Source organism: Argiope bruennichi, chromosome X2 (genome assembly GCF_947563725.1).
Source record: "Argiope bruennichi chromosome X2, qqArgBrue1.1, whole genome shotgun sequence".
NCBI classification, from domain to species: Eukaryota; Metazoa; Arthropoda; class Arachnida; order Araneae; family Araneidae; genus Argiope; species Argiope bruennichi.
In genome coordinates this window covers 12,536,025-12,554,684 of record NC_079163.1, presented here as the reverse complement: position 1 = coordinate 12,554,684, position 18,660 = coordinate 12,536,025, and the positions used below count along the sequence as shown (strand labels likewise).

At 30.0% G+C, this 18,660-nt stretch overlaps 1 protein-coding gene across 2 annotated transcripts in view; it reads right to left on the bottom strand.

Moving 5' to 3' along the window:
• LOC129960084 (transcription initiation factor TFIID subunit 1-like) overlaps window positions 1–6,811 on the bottom strand; it is a 110,742-nt gene extending 103,931 nt beyond the window's left edge. Inside the window, exon 1 of one of the 2 annotated variants that reach the window (XM_056073178.1) lies at window positions 6,689–6,811. The gene's annotated coding sequence lies outside the window, so the exon portion shown is untranslated. Of the gene's footprint in view, window positions 1–6,653 lie in introns of both variants that reach the window. The other variant, XM_056073177.1, reaches the window with a different exon arrangement.
• Window positions 6,812–18,660: the final 11,849 nt, after the last annotated feature.

The following is an 18,660-nucleotide window of genomic DNA, read 5'->3' as shown; positions in this document are numbered from 1 at the left end:
CATTATCATATTTGATTCTAGGTGCAAGTAACGAAGGTTTGACGATAAATTGGTTGAAACTTCTCACTGCTTATGCATCATAAACAAATCCCCAAATTAGAAGGTGAGTGTTTCAATGATCAATGAGCGAGAAGCTTTACTTTTAATTTTTCATAGTAACTTCATTTCAATCAACCAGAATTTATATATACACATGCATACATATCAAATCACTATACTAATAAAAGATTCAAAACTGAATGTGATAGGAAACATCAATATATAATCAACTATACTCCAATGAATCAACAGTAATTCATATTTAATAATAACAATGAATCATTTTTTCTTACCTAACTCATAAAATTTTTTTACAGAATACCAAAGTACAATCAATATTTTTAAAAAGCCTCAAAAATAAGAATCCGTCACATCTAAAATTCTTTAGTTTAAAGCATGAAGTACCATTTATATTCCAACACAAACAATGATTTGAAAATATATGTACAACAACATCTTATTTATAATAACAACATAACATCTTATAATTAACACAACTTTGTGTTTGAGGGCTAAAAATGGTGGTAAATGTTTAAATACCAAAAGTGAAAATACTGGAAAATTATAAAAAATATTTAATCAGCCCACAGAAACAACATACCAGCAACCTCTTTTGGGGTATTTAGATTACTTCAGGGTACTTATCATATTTACAATATAAAACATTGCTTCTTTAAGACTTCTTAAGACGTGAAAAACAGTTAACATGAATTCCTTTTTGTTTTTGGTATTTGTATTATTTACCACTTTAATTATTTTTAAATTTGAATGTGATAATCTTTTCTTTATTCTTTCAAATGTCCGAGTCATACAGGTTGCCTTAATTACAGAAAAATAGTCCACATACGAGTATATTCAGGAACATTTCAAAACGAAGCTTACAAAATTGTAATGTAATACAATGCAAGTTGTATATTTTTAAAAATCATGATATTTGGTTAGGGAGCTTTTGTATTTCTTATCTAATTTTTTAAAAACATGCTTTTTCAATAGTTTAATTTATATCTTATTTGCAGTTTGAAATACATGCAAATTAAATTTAAGAAACTTTTAAATTATATCAATGTTTATTTAAAATAAAAATACATGAAACATTTCAATGTAATGAAAATATAAAAATTTGAGTTTTCTAATCAAAATGGAAAACTTTTCATTAATTTGCTATTAGAGAGACAACTGAGAGCTAAAAACTGAAAACTCACTACGTAATAAAGAAACAGAAAAGAAATATACAATACTACCATGCTTATTCCCATCATAAAGATGCATGCAGTTCATAATAGAAATTTGGTTTAAAATATTAATTTTTCATTTATATTATTACACAGTTAATTGTTTTTCTTCAAAATTTACTAAAGATTTTTATTTTTGTCTTAAATTATTTCAATATCTTACAATTTTGTTCTTATTAAAAAGAATAAATTAAAAGCAATTTCATTGGAAGGTTATAATAATTTGTTTCAAATCATTAGTAAATATAAAAATCAAGAGGGAAAATTTTTTTTAAAGCAGCTATTTTAGTAGAAAACTGAAGTTGATTAAAAAAATTTTTTTTTAAGTAAAATCTTCGAGAATAGAAGCAGAGCAATGTTACATAAAATAGAGAAAATTAATATATTTCATTTATGGAATATTAATTCAGTTCCAATAAATAACACACAAATTAAAATAGTTTTCTTTCACTTGATTATACAGTTTATTGTATTTCCTATTATTCTATTTTTAAGCATCTTTCTTTATAGAAAAATTCCTCCTAATTTATCCATTCATAAAATATCCATCAAACCAACAGGAATGAGTCAGAGCTGATAAAATTTAAGTATTTTTAGTTGAACAATGAAAAACTTGTTCACTAAATTAAAGAAAAATTACTTATGAAGAAATTTCTCCTGATTTGTCTGTCTTAGTGGAAGTTATCCTACAAAGTTCATTAGAAAAGATGTCACTCTAGATTATTTTTAGTTTGTTTGAAACATATGAACAAAATTTCATGCCAATCAATCCAGTTATAACATGCATTTAAATAATTTACTCCCATCCTACCATTTAAATGTGGGAGCAAACTTTTTTGTTTGTTTGTCTGCTTTTGTTCTTTAAATATACTTTTACAATATTTTTAGCAGAGCAATAAAGAGCATGCTCATCAAATTTCAACAATATATTCCAATCAATTTGAATTGATACATGAACTAACACACAGGATGGTTCTAAAATCCTAAGACAAGCTTTAAAAACAAGTTGAATTATAATAAATTATGGGATCGCTAGGTCACTAATGCAAAGGGTTGCCTACAAAGGATGTTATTTTTCAATGAATTACAAAAAATACCTTATTCACATAAAAGTCCATAATGATTCCACTGTTTAAGGAAATAGAATGAAATTTTAAATATTGTTACTTCAGTGAATGCTTTCAAGAATGATGTGAAAAACAACTCATCATTCACAGTCACAATTATTGTAACAAAATTTTGAATGATATCCCATTTTACTGGAATGTAATCTTCACAATAAAAAATTATAAATGGCACTGGAATGGTTATATAGCTTGAACAGACTATGAAAAAGGTAAAAACAACAAATAAGAACAGAAAAACAAAATTTGTTTCGAGTGAAGATTAGTGTGCCCCCCGAGTTTGTCGCCAATATGGCAACCCAATGGAACGCTTTTCTAGCAACCCTAATGCTGTTTTGTTAACTAGTTCTTACAATGGTTGAGTTGTACATGAACTACACTATTTAAAAAAATGTTAAATTAAAAATAATAAAATATTGATTAAAGATTTTAATTTTGTTCTTTATTATAAATAAAAGTTTCTTACAACTAATAAGACACTGCAATTTTATTTTTAATGTGAATACGAACAGAATATATTTATTCTTTTTAATTGTCAGCATGCGCTTTAAAAAATCGTCTGCATTCTCAATTCTTCGCCATTCTCGTTATTATTTTGTACTGTAACGGTTGGTTCCCTTGATAATTTATTATGCCGGTAATTGTGCAAGAATGGATGTCGGGTAAATGGGATGGAAGACAATATTTCGAACCTGCAGAATGGATGAAGGGCGAGTGAATTTTTTTTTTTTTTTTTTTTTTTTTTTTTTTACGAGTTGATGAAAGGAAAGGATGCTTGCTTAAAATTTTGCATGGAGAATGGTTTGATTATTTCTAAGTGTGTATAAAATAAATCAAGTAAGTGCATTAATTCTTTAAAATTCACTCTGAAATCCGTTCCTATAATGTCCGTCCTTCTTTCTTTTTTATTGATTATGTACTGTTCATGTTATCCACACAGTCCTTACATTGAATGTCCTGGCGAAACTACTAGGTTCTCGCTCCCGCTGCTAGCGAAGCCGTAGGATGTTTTTTTAAAGTTAAAAAATTCTGCCCGGTGCTTTCTACAGATGCCGAAGGCATCGCATGCTCTAACTTTTGCTCTGTACGCAACAGACCGGCGCAGCCGGTCCGAAAAAAACAACACTTTTCAGTAAAAAAAAAATCATATTGCCGAAATTGTAACCGTAACTGTTCCTCAGAAGTGTTTGTTTACATTGTCCGCCATTACATTCCTCCATTGTTTACATTGATGCCAGTCGTTAATTAGCGACTTGACATCCTTGGCGCACAGCAAGGGGCACACTAAACTTCACTTTTACCAACAATTAATTTTTTACATAAGTTCAAGATGTCATTATATATGAAGGCAGCCTTCAAATATCAGAAATTTTTTATATCATACTGTAATTAACAAAGGGCCTCAAGCAAGGGTTACTCTTTTTAATTATGCCCCATGTTCTACATAAAAAATGACTTATTTCTATATGCTTAACCCAACTCTAAGGCTTGTCCTGAGATTTCAGAAAAACCTTATATGTTGTAAATAAAAAATGCCGATGTCGAAGATCTATTAGCAGAAAAATATACATAGAAAATGAAAAATAAGCCAATGATTAACTACCCAACTTACAATCTGTCTATAAAATAAAAATACAATAAATATTACACACGATAAGTGCATTTTAATGCTCTAAGTTACTTAACCCAGGAGGATGCATACTAGGCTCAAGGGCTTTAAAAAATATATTGCACCCAAATAGTTTTTCATGTCTTTGCAACAGCATTCAAGGTCATTTTGAAGATGATCAAGGGCATTCCGAGAATTTCACTCATTTTTTTATCTCAGAAAAGCTTATGTCCAGATTTCTGAAACCTAATGTACATGCTTGCATTCCAGTTCTGAATTGATTAGAAAGTCACAAATCAGTTTTATGTTAAATTTAATAATACAATTTTTTGTAATCAATAAATAATATTTTCAATGTTTATCTCATATTTAAGATTTTAAAGTACTCTAATCCTTAATAGTAGGTACTTCATGCTTAAAATATTTTTAAATGTGGCACTTTGAAAGTGATATTTGTCTGAATTGTCATGTGATTAATGTTTCTTGCGACATAAATGTATGCCTGGAGAATGTAAGAAAAACATTCTTAAGGCCTGCAAAGCCAAATGCATATCCTCGAATAAGTATAAGGAACATCATTTTTTCAGATTAAAATACAATTACAAATTATACATGACATTTTAATACTGCAGTAAGAAGAAATTAACTGCAAATATTAAATTATTACTACGATCAATTTTTCAAATTTTATGTTATTTTTTAATAGATAAGTTCCAATTAAAAAAAAGTAACAAATACCAGTATTTTCAGGAGGAGCTATTTAATTTGGAATTTTTAGGCATTCAAAAACAAATATATAATATAAATAAAGTAAATACGATAATTGTACAATAATATTAAATACAAAAAATTTCTGTTTGACTCTTAATATAGCTGGATACATATGATCAAGCAGACCATTTCAGTTTTATTTCAAGGAATACTTTATAGTACTAAACTTTCAATTTTATTTAACAAAATATTTAAAATTATTTTGTTGAGAAAGCACATTTTTTTGCCGATTTGCCATCTGAAATAGTATTTTAATGAGTTATAGTATTTTAATAAATAGAATTTATATGAAATAGTAAATTTAATATTTATATTTTACCTCTTATGATGATAAAATACGAGCTATAACATAATGTAACTTCATACTAACTGAACAAATAAGACTGTTATTAATCAAAAAATAGATAAATAATCAGTTTCTATATTACATCACAATATTTATAATTCTAAAAAGAAACATTTATATAAGTAAATAAATATATATTTTAGAATTTTAAGTCTCTTACTCAATAACTGTGTAATAATAGGAAGGCAAGTAGAATAATATCTATTCATAGCAAATCTTACAGGCAATCGCATTCAAAATATTAATGTGTATATTGCACTTTTTTAAGCAAAATATCATAAGAAAAAAAGGGGGAATATACCCTGGGTACCATTTATCCTTTGTTATAATACAATTAACTTGCAAAAAATAAAAATGAGATTTCACGTATTCTACAGACTTTCAACTATTATATAAATAGTAATATACCTTACTATAAAGATAATATAGCTACCTTATTTGCAAGTGTCAAATATAAATGATGATTAAAAAGATCTTAAAATTTTATACAAAAAAATGAAAGAGTTAAAAGTGTAGTTACTAAAATCATTACAAGCTTGTAATAAAATATCAGCAAAATATTTCATAATGCATTTATTTAGTAATAATATTAATTTTCAAGTAAAAACATTCAAATACCAGATTACGAGCAACTTTGCCATGAAACATTTTAAATACAAATATCTTTATTTTTTAAAAATATTATTAAGAAATGCAAAAAAAAAAAAAAAAAAAAAAATTACTTTTTAAATCGGTCTATTTTTTAGCAACTTCACTATTAATTTCAAGCAACTAATATATACTGCTATTAAATACTATAATACTACTAGCATTTATGTATCACATTCAACAAATAAGCAATTCTCTACTCCACACGGAAAAACTTCATACCTCTTTCAAATTAGATGCATATTACAAAAATACAACAGAAAATTTACTGCATATTAAGTTGCTATTCTATAGTGTAAAACATAGAATCAGGCAAGAACATATTAGAGATATTCCAAACATAGTGAATTTATTAAAAAATTACCCAAGAATCAATCTTAACTAATAACATTAATACAAAAAAGCATTGTAAATAAACAGAAGCACAAGGTCTAGATCAGAAAACGTGTATTAAATTTCAATTTGAAGGAACTGATCACATAGTTATTACAGATTAATTTAAATTACCCATAGAAATAGAACACACCATTAAATTCTAGTTTTTATCAATTCTGCAATAACTAAAAACTAAACAACATTCAAGGGATAGTATAATTTAAAAAAAGCTGTTGTTTTTAAAACCTAAAGTATGCAAATGGATGTAGGTAAAAATATTTATGTGTTATCAGGCATGTTTATCAAAAATGCATTTACTGATCTTTAATGTGGTATCAAATAACTATATAATAAATCCAAAAATAAACATGACAATTTATAAATCTCATTAGTAATTTAAAAACTATTTTCACATGCTCGCATCGGTACTACGACTCCAGTGATGAGATTTCGCACTTTATATTTATTTTAGGAAATAACTATTAAGAACAAATTAATTTTTTATTTACCTTTAAATTATCAAAATTAAGAAATAAAGTATTACCGTCTACAAAATCAGTCTGTTTCTAGTACTATGCTTCAGCTACAAATAATACCAGCGAAAGCTAGTCACCTAGCTTTCACCAGTATTAAGCTCACACAAATTGACAAACACGCAACATTAGTGAATTTTTTTTTAAATATTATCAAATATGAATGAAGAATTCGCGCCAAATCTAGCAAGCTTAATAATGTAAACACATGGCAACCCTCGCATTTCGTTTACCATACCAATCGAGCTACGTCATCAAGCTGATGCGAAGGTATTCCATTAATGTCACACTAGAGCAGAAGTTATCCTTTTAAAACAAGCGATCATTTATCAAATAAAGAAAAGTCTTTGCGACCTTATTTCATTTCAAAAATTGTTCACGTGCCAAAATATATTCAAATTAAGCTATGAGACTCAATTTAAGAGTGAAATAATTCCATACGTTCTCAGTTAGTTTGGTTCATTTTTTTTTTTAATGGCGCAAAAGTCAGTTTGCTAGAGCTATACAATATAATTCTAAGGATTTTCGTACATGTACGGAGTATTTCTATTTGTACTGTACAGTTAAACTTCTAGTTGGGGTCTGCAAGAGGTTTTAAGGTCTAAATTTGCTTTGCCCGGAATTTTTAGGCCCGTGCCCGTATACATCATGTTAAAATGGCTCAAGAACAGGCACTTGAATCCTTCCTGAGCAGGAGATGTTATCTGTTCGATAAAATGAATTTCAATCATATCCCTGGATTTATATCTTTTATTCAGAGATGATGAATATTGATGAACGTTCATATCCTAATCAATATAAAAAAAATTAGAAACACCAGTTATCAATACTACTGAAGAGATGTAACTCAAATCATCGATGCGATCTTAACAGTGGTGTTTTCAATTACAGCTCTTGATTCACGACAGAAAATAACTATCAGTTTGATCGGTCTAATCTGGGTGAAGCTCGTGAATAAGAATACATTGATGCATAAGGAGAAATCCTTTACAGTGATGGGTCAGTCCTTGACTGCGGTCTCGTTCCAAGGACCGGATCCGAAACTCAAATGGGATTATTGCCATCAAAATGACTTTTATGATAACAATTTTCGTATTGAAATTTTAATAATTATTAAATGAATAATTTAATAAATTATTATTAATAATAATATAATTTTTTATACTTATAAAATGAATTGTTTATAAGTGCATCTGTTTGTAAGTATTTCAGCGGTGTAGAGAGAACCTGTGGCATTTACAGCCATAAAATTTAGCAAACAAGTAGTGTCATAGTGACTCAATGCACATAAGAGCCCAAATTTTAAGATTTAATTTAGAATTTCTTTATTTTATATATTATGTGATATTTCACATGAATTTCCCCGTAGAATGACTTATAATGAACCTATAGAAAAATCTTCGCAACGGCAAAAAAGCAAGCAATTGTTGTTCTAAAGAAATTTGCTTAGACCTCTAGTATAATTTACTGGATTTTGAGAAGTTTTTAAAAATTGCTCACTTTTCCTGAGAGATTTCGAAAATTAAAACTAAATGATCTGGCTTAAAATCCAGATTCCATTTGATAAAATAACGACGGACCAGTGGTGCCTTTTTCTAAATTATATATTGACATCACACAAGACAACACAAAACATTAATATAGATGACAGTAAATTTTGTTATTACTTACAATTTTTCACACATTTAACACAAATAAATAAAACACTACATAAATATTAACTAGTAAATAAAACAATACATAAATATATAATACATTTATACAATTATTTTGTGCAGAAATTATGCATTTCTAAAATATTTTTCAGTTAATATTCAAAGCTAGTTAAATATGAGAGCAAATAACATAATAACAAAGCACATCAATCACAATGATGAAATGGTAAATAAATGCAATTTGAATGTAATAAGTAATATAAGATAAATATACTGAAAAATCTAATAATTTTATAAAATATTTAATTTCAATAGACAATACACTCAATTTGTTTATGGATCTTTTGTAAATAACCTTACTAGTTTTAATATCACCACTCTCATTGTATTATCCTTTCCAGGAAAAAGCGATATTACAAGTCCCATTAACCATTTACAGGGAGGAAGATTTTCTTCCCTGATTAATATCATGTCTCCTATTTTTAGATTTTCTTTATGAACTGACCATTTTTTTTCTTTATTGTAAGCTATTTAAGTATTCCAAATTGTTTGGATTGACTTAGTTATTCTTTGCCAAACATTAAGGCGATTTGACTCAAGATCTGTTAGAGATGGCTCAACTATCGCTGTTATTGGACTCCCTATTAAGAAATGTGCTGGAGATAGCACTTCTAAATCATCAACATCAGTTGAAAGTGGCGTAATAGGACGGGAATTAAGAATCGCCTCTATTTGGGTAGTCATCGTTAGCAGTTCTTCGTAAATAAATTTTGAGTTTCCTGCTACGCGTTTGAAATGGTACTTAAAGGCTTTGATATTTGCCCCCCCCCCACAGTCCTCCCCAATTTGGACTTCTAGGAAGAATAAAGGACCACTCAATATCTTCTTCTGCAAAAAAGGCATATAAAGACTCATTTTTGACCTTAACTAATTTATATAAAGATCTTAATGCTCTGTTAGCCCCTACCATGTTAGACCCATTATCAGAAAAAATCTTACGACATTTGCCCCTTCTGGAAATAAATTTTTTTAACGTAGCTATTAGAGCTTCAGATGTTAAATCACTGATTATCTCAAGGTGTATAGCCTTTGTTACTAAACAAATAAATATACAAACATACACTTTAATTTCAGGACCCTTCCTTTGATATATATTTTTGATGAAAAACGGACCATACAAATCTATTCCCGTTGAATTAAAGACTTTATTTGGAGTTATTCTTTCCTTTGGCAAATTGCCCATTTTTTTGAGAATACTCCTTAGGAATGTTTTTAGAGCAAATAACACAATTATGCACAATTTTTCTACACATATTTCTCCCATGAATAGGCCAATATTTTTGTCTTACCTGAAAAAGCAAATTCTGGGGTCCTAAATGAAAATACTTTTCATGATAATGCCTTACAATAATTTCAGTTAATTTACCCTTTGAGGGTAATATTATGGAATGTTTCCCTGAATATGGCAATTGGGAATTTTCCAATCTTCCTCCTACCCTCAATATATCTTTATCATCTAGAAAGGGAGATAAATTTAAAATCTTACTCTTATTGGAAATTTCATTATGAGACATGAATGATATCACTTCTGCAGAGAATTCTTCCAACTGACACTGTTTCAATAAGTAATTTTCTGCTTCTGACAATTCCTCTGATGTCAGTGAACCTTTTTCTTCTCTTGGTTTCTGCAATTTGACATAAACCTGAAAAGATAACTTAATATTCGAATTATAGTTAGAAATCTATTACTACGGTTAACAAGATAATCAAAAAAGGTTTTGTTAGAGTTTAAAGTCAAAACAATAATAGTGTTTTCAGATTTAAGTTCAGGTAAGTAATCTTTTTCATCTGGCTCTGGACACTCACAAATAGTTTCAGGAAGTTCATCAGATAGTAGAAATAATGGACCTGTCTACAAACAATCATTCAAAGAGAGCTCGTTAGCTTGATGAGATGTACTATCAAATACTATGCGTGTAGAAGTTGTGACACTACCTTCTTTTTTCACTACTTGATGAGGCAAATAATAAATTGGTTTATCCTTACACAGTTCAGAAATATCTACCTTTTCTATTATGCCCTGGTTTTGATAATCCTGAATAATTTCTTCATATTTTGAATGAAGATCAGTATCTTTCAGTAATCTCCTCCGCAAATTTTGAAATCGTTGTTTAGCAACAATAAGATTACCAAATAACTCTTTAATATGTTTACGGAAAGGTAACTCTACAATGTATCTGCCGTTGTTGTACTGCACGGTATCATTATATATCTTCATAGATGCATGTATCATCTCTTATACCTAATGATTCAAGATCAAAAAATTGTTTTAATGTGTCTTCTATAGAATTATCGTTGAGAAGAAAACACGATTCTAAAGCATCGTTAGTTTTCGCCTCTTCTAGTCGTCCACTCGCAATCCAACCAAATTCTGTTTCTCTAAATAATAATTCCTCATTCGCCCTGTAACCGTTATCTTTCATTATTCTAAAGAAAACATCCGCATTCAATAAAGCACGAATCTCTTTTGCCTCAAAAAACTGAGGATCAGATAATTCCATAAATTTAGGAATTTTCATTTTCGAAACATCTAAAGTAACGTTAAGAGTAAGACCTGTTATTTTTTCTGTTACAAGAAACTCAGCATTTTCCACAAAACTTCCATTATTATTTGAAATTAGAGTGTTCAGCCTTCCTTTTAAATTTTGTTTCGTTGAATTAAGCCCCGAAACTAAAGTTTGGATTTTTTCTAGTTTAATTCTAAGAATTTCGCTCATTTTCCTACTTAAAATATTTATATTTGACGCCGAATCAAAAATCCAAGTACATTTTATTAATGTACCTTCTTTATTCTGCAAGAAAATATTGTTCTGTTTCTTTATTTTTTATTTCCGACTCACCCCAAGAAGGGGCCGGATTGTTTACATTATCCGAAACATATGGCTTTCGTCTCTAGTTTGTATGTCTGAAACAGATCGTTTTAGAATGCTTCAGACCGCAACTGCATACGTACTTCGAATTGCATTCATTTTTCTTATGGTTTTTACGGAGACATAGCTCACACAATTTATGCATTCTTACTAAATTAAATTTTTTTTTTATCTGGGGTTAATTCTAGGAATTTAAGGCATCGATATACTGGATGTGGATTTTTTTTCACAACAAATTATGCAGCTTTTATTTTTAATATTTTGTTTAACAAGTAGAGTTTTAGTTTTAGTCGAAAAATTGTGAGGTTTTTTGATGAATGGTTTTGTTTCAACGGCACAATTCCTAATTACCGATAAAAGTACTGCTTCTCTTTTTTCTAAAAATGCAATGAATTGTTCAAATGTAGGAACATTTTTATGATCTTGGCTTAGTTCAAAATTCTTTCGAGTTTCTCTATCTAATTTTTTCAGCATTATGTTAATTAAGAAAATATCAAATAAATCATTTTGTTCTTATTTTAGCAATTTTAACGCTCGCAGATTTTTTTGAATACAATCGATCATTTCGCGTATTTATTTTGGATTCTCATATTCTATCTTCTTAAAATCTAATATTGACTGTACATGAATGTCAATTATTAATCTTTTATTGTCATATCGAGATTCTAGGGCTTAATACAAAGAGGTAAAAGTGTCAAATGAAGATGCAAATTCTTTAACTTCATTAGAAAGATAAGAATTCAAATAATACATTTTCTGCGACTGCGTTAGTTGTTCATTTGATGTAATTAAATCGTCGAATTGACTTCTAAAGTTACTGAACTGCTCATAATTTCCTGAAAATGTGGGAAGTATTATCGGTGGGATCTTTGTCGGTATATTAAAAGTTTCAGTTTCGTTTTTGGAATTTGAAGTCACAGAAAAAGGTTTGCAAGAATTAATTAAGGTTTTAATTCTTACCTCCAAATCCTCGAGGCGTACATCACATTGCTCCAATTCTTCTTCAAGATCTGTTAATTCAGCTGCATCCGCATCATCCAGTTCAAATGAATTTCTTCTTATACTGATGACATTTTGCTGCAGCTGGTCGATTTTTTTCAGTTTCACTTCTAAATCCATTAAGCTTGTGTCTTCTGACACTTTATCCGCAAAGTTTTCAATTCTTGAAATACTTCCTTTTAGGGAAGTTTTTGCCTTTTTTTAATTTGATTATAGTATCCATGGTTCGTCTCACGATCGACTGAACCAGAAAATGGTCTGGCTTAAAATCCAGATTCCATATGATAAAATAACGACGGACCAGTGTTGCCTTTTTCTAAATTATTTATTGACATCACACAAGACAACACAAAACATTAATATAGATGACAGTAAATTTTGTTATTGTGGGTTTCAATTCATACTTTAGCACCGTGATTACCCACGTCAGTTATTGCCGTCAGTTTTGCTCCCTAGAGCAATTTACAAAAAAAAAAAAAAAAAAAAAAAAAAAAAACTATTTAAAAAAATCAACATTACATGGTTGGTATAGTGATTAATACATAGTATGTCTAACAGACGATGCGATACAGTCCGTACAACGCCAAGGCATGCTGATTATCCAATTATCGATCTGATCTGGAGGAATATTACACCACTCATCAAACAATGCTCTCCGAAGTTCCGGTAGACATGTAAGAGGTGGTTGACGGGCTGCAACTAGTCAGCCAAACATGTCTCACACATGCTCTACTGTATTCAAGTCCGGTGAGAATGCTGGCCAGTCCATATGGGTGATATCCTCCGATCAAAGGCATTCGTTTACGATGTTTGCACGGTGAGGACGGGCGTTGTCATTCATAAACATGAATTCTGCGCCCATGGCGCCCCGAAACAAACGTACATGTTGCTCCAGAACGACGTCCCGATAGATTTGGCCTGTCATAGTTCCAATTTGAACTTGCAGGTCAGTTCTGGAACCCAGAATAATTTCTCTCCAAACGAGCAATCCTGCACCATCGTAACGGTGTCGTTTAATGATGTTCTCTTGGTTGTAACGGGTACATGGCGCTCTCCATATGAAAGTCCGGCGAGAATCAGACTGCAAGCTAAACCTAGACTCGTCGGAAAACATCACACAAGTCTACTGTTGCGGTGTCCACAATGCATGCTCTCTACTCCAGGCTAACCGCAGGTGAAAGTGAGTTGTAGTAAGTGGAACACATCTGACAGGCCTGCGAGCATATAGACCAATATGCCCTAAGCGTCTGTACACGGTCTGCCTTGAAACTGTCGTACCATTGGCTGAAGAGAGCTGACGATACAGGTTTGATGCTGTGCTCCGTCTGTTTCTTTTGACAATAACTGCCAAATACCGGTCCTCATTCGGCGTTGTTACTCGGGGGCGACCTGTGATGTAACGTCTACTCACATTACCATCATCTTGGAATCTCTGCCAAAGTCTGGAGATAACACTCTGGGAGATTCCAAGTTCCTTGGATACTTCCAGCTGAGTACGCCCACAATCCAGACGGCCGATAATTCTATCACGTAAAAAATCACCCAAATGCGTCCTTTGTGTCATAACTATGCGGTTATTGCACTGAAAGGTTTATAAAGCGCTTGCAAACAATTTTGCTTCTGTGCCTGTATTCCTTATACATCACTCTCTTACACTCTCGTCATTGTGACGTACTATCGGTGTCGTCTGGTGGCTTCCTGCAATTTTCATATGATTTTTGAAGATATGTGTAGTCATTTTATGTGTGATACGGGTTATTTTAGAGTTCGATTTCCGCATAACCCTGAATTATCCATAATTTATGGACATAAGTGTATATATATATAGTGAGAGAGAGAGAAATGTTTATGGGAACGTAAAACCTTGATGATTTTTCTAAATCTCCGTATGGCAACAGCTAGCAATTTGGATTATTTACGTATTTTAATTGACCGAAAACGATTCATATTTTGAACTTATTAACCCGGCACAAGGCAATAATTCGTTCTGAAGCATACCCCGGAGAACAAACCTCCAACTACCCATCTAAGAAAACGATTTTTTTTAGTTAGATAGTTTAATTAATGCAGTTTCAATTATAAATTGAATATAAAGCAATTATACATTAATATGTTATTTGCGAAATTTAGCTACAACAAAGGTCTGTGCAAAGGAACTCACTTAACTGTACCAAATTACAACGTTACATTATAGAGTTAAAAAAAATGGTTCTGTAAATGGTGAGACATATTTTATATCACATATATATCTCATGAGAAAAGTGGTAGAACATTAGTAATAAAAAAAAATTCATTCAGGGGTCATGAACATTAACATGAATAAATGAATTTCTGATTTCTGTACGATGGCTATGTGAGAACGTAGTCGATGATTTTCCACCTAGAAAACATAAAATAAAATAGCATTTTATTGATTTATCTGTAAAATAGGGAATAGTGAGGGGCAGGTAACCACATTTAGTGGCATTTAATGGCACATCTAGAGATCTTAAGTTTTCATTTTAAATAATTTTTTTAAAAATCGATCCAGTAGTTGAGACACGCGAACTTTGCGCGAATTTTCTCGAAGAAACATATAAAATCATTTTTTTAAATTTCACTTTGATAACATTATTATAAGCTCTCTGGTTTTCTAACATTCATCATGCCACAAATAACATTGCTCGTGGCATAATGATTTACATTAAATATCATGGATTGCGATTTATAATAATATTTTTATTAATTAATTTCATTTGTTAATTTTTAATACAATCCATAAAAAATGTCAGTTAATAATTTCCTTAAAATAATTTCTTTCTGTTCTTCTGATTAGGAAATTTCGTATATCACTTGCTACGGCTTTCAGTATTTTGGAGAAGACAAGCAGCACTATTTTTGTGTTGTATTATAGTGTTTTGAATGTAGCCCTCCTATGAATTTATTTTTATTTTCCGGAGACAATTTATTCACTGATAAATTCATTGATGAAATTACACTTCCTATTTTCTAATCAAATTACCATTGCTGACTATCTCCGTACTCTACAAAATGTTTTATTTATCATCAAGAAACTTTAAGCACATTTTTGCAATCATTAGAATTAAATGTCAGTACTCAAAAGTTTTAACTTTTTAATAGATCCGTTGATAAAATTTTGTTTTCATTGACTTGCTGCCAATTAAATTGTTTATTATTCAAATTTATGCCTAATACAGAGTTTATATCTTAACACTGCTTTGCGGGAACTCACATGGCATGTTAGAACAACGGCATTTCAACTCAAACGTTGTTGATTAGATTTTTGCCAGCTCAGATAATATTATCATTCTATTTTTATCCTTGTCAACAGTAATCTTAATCTTATCGAGAATTAATTATGTCATAAAATGTATTTTATTCTGCTTCATTCTTATTTTTAAACCCTGAATATTATTAGAAAAGCATAACGTAATTCCTATACCTATTTACCGCCCCCCCCACAATTAACAAATGTTCAAAAACAAAAAATGTATAAATATTCGTTTCGTTACATCCTAATAAAGAAATATTAGATGGGTCAGAGTGTAAGTGATGGGGCAGAAAGAGTGAGGGGTCAGTGAAAAACATAATTCATTAATAATTCTTTGCCCATGCCATTTCTTGTACTTCTTTCTATGCAGATAAAAATCTCGTAATAATTTCTAACTTAATTTTTCACGTTTGCATATCTAAAATTGTATACGAAAAATTATAACTTATTATTGTATCTAAACCTATTAATAATAATTTTATTTTATCAGGATTCTAAACAAGGAAGCAATTTTTGCGTTCGCAATTTTCAATTCAGAACAAAAAGAACTATTTTGTGTTATTTTTGTTTATTTGTCTTTCTTTCACTAAAACATCTCAAAGAAGTCATCTGTCTAGTTTTTAAGGTACTACTTTTTTAATATATCAGGGTTTTTTGGGTTTTTTTTAGTAAAGAGAAAAAAAAATTCTTGAGTTTCATATTAGTTTACTTGATATGTTTGCACAAAAGTTAAACAAAACTTAACAACTTGATTTGATGAATCAAAGGTTAACAACAGTATCGTCTTCCAAAATTGCTTTTAAGTCTGTAACATTAAAGATGGTCTGCAGTCAATTTAGGTTATTAATCGAATCATATCGGAAACTTCGAAAATCATGTGAAGTTTGAAGTTCGTGATAAATTTTGATTCTTTTCTTAAAAGAAATAATGGGACTATAACTGGAAAATATTAAATTCTGAATATTTTTCATGAAACAACTGAAGCCAAATGAAATCGACTCCGAATGTTCGTTTACTTCAAAATAATTTTTTTTTCTTTTGTTCACCCATCCAATTCTTTTATTTTTAAATTCAAGTGTTAATTTCAACTCTTCGGCTATTTATTTTGAAATTATTAAACAGAATATGCCACATTTACCACACTTTTCAAAGAATCTAATATTTTTTAAAGCCTTTTTATCATTAAAAATTTATTCCATTTTCAGAATATGTGACGTAAATTATAATATTTAATATTAGAATTGTATTTCTGAGTCAGTTATAATTACTGTTTGAATACTTCCGCTCATGAAAATGTATCATGTTCTCAGAATCAGAGTTTTAAATAATATCTTTAGTTTTTTGCTCGCTGTCCTAAGTATGCCACTCTAAATAAATAATACCAAATTCCGAAAACTCTCCTTTTCGTATGCACTTAAATGACGTGTAGCTTTTAAGACACTTTTCAATAAAAAAATGTTTAGTGACATAATTACATAATTATCTTCTACATTTACAACATTTTATATCTATACATGAGTTGAAAAAAAAGGAAAGAAAAGAAAACGTACTCATTTTTATGGATTGAAAAAATAAAAAGAAAACTCTCTTTTTTTTCTTTCATTTTTATCTTTTGCGCCTTTACAACACTTGCACACTCATCAGGCCACCCATGAGTTACTCCATGCGGCAGTGTCGGTGTTTCGCATAGGCGTTAATGGCGGTCATCTCGTTTTTGGAGACCCTAGAATACCTTAGAATCTATTCAATATAATTTATATTGTACCAAGGATAGCCTAATCGTCAAAGAATTTTTTTTTCTTTAGAGAGATTAGAAAGGAAGCAGCCAAAATAAGTGTTGGTTGAAATAAGTCCCAATGTGTTATAGGTACATTACTACTCTATTCTATAAAATATTCTGCCGTTAAGACGGAAAATTTGCATGCATTCTGTGCAGAACGTGATAAGCAGTTACTATAATATTCCTTTGAGGATTTAATGTTCTTTCCCTGAAACTAGCCAAAGGCAGCTTGTTTTTTAACCCTTTGAAATCATCCATTTGTTGAAAACCAGTTCTTTAAAAATCCGAAACGACTGAAAATAAAGACGAAAGAAGAACGAAAGAATACTCATTTCCCTCCCTCTATTTGCAATTATTAATTGCTTATTTGCGTCTTGGGGTTTCTTGTGTAGCAATATTTCTATCAACCAAATCTTAGTTGACTTTAGAGGGGTTGTGTATAAATAAGAATTTCACTGGAAGTTTCATTTCTCACTGTTGTGTGTATTAATAACTCGTAATTTACTAAACGACAAGTTGATCCAGAAACATAACTTTAAATTTTAATGATCATGCCGATACCATTTTAAAATCGTTATTGTGTCATAAAAATTTAATAATTTAAAAGTTCTCATTTTTTATTTTAAGAGTTTATTAATCTAGATAACTCATTCTAAACAAAATATAAAAATTGAAGACAATTTTTATTTAAATACGAAAAAAAAAAAAAAAACATTTACAGGGAATTTCGAAATTACTGAACTTTATTTATCAGCATCTGAAAAACAATAAAGTTCTAGAGCCCAAAACTTATTAAAATATATGTAGGTACATAAAAAAAGTTATTTCCAGAGTAAATATCAAAATTTACTAAAAAATTCAGAATTAAAAATGATAGAATAGCATAAGAGGCAACACAGGACAATGATATTTACTTGGGAAAAAATATTTTCTTGCTAACTGGCGCTTGCTATGTACAAATATTATAAATACGCTACTAAAAGTAACAAAATTAAAACCTTTCATTTCCCTTTAATTGCTGTTTAAAAACCCCCAATTGTTATTAAACACAAAATTGTTTACGAAAGTTTATGCAGGAAATCGTTATTTTTTGTCACTTGCAAAAGTGACTATGCAGTGAATTTCCTAACAAGCTTGAGGATTTAATCTTATTAACCTTGCTTTTGTTGTTCCTAAATTGACCTTATCCATGGAGCAATCCCACCGAGGGCACCTCAGATATGAGAATTAGAAGCTTTAGGTATGGTGGTTGGTTCTTGTCACCGGGTGGGTACAGAAATATTGTAGGATTGGCAAACTCCTATCGAATATGGGACGGACCTTCCACGGAAGAGGTTGTACCGTGGCC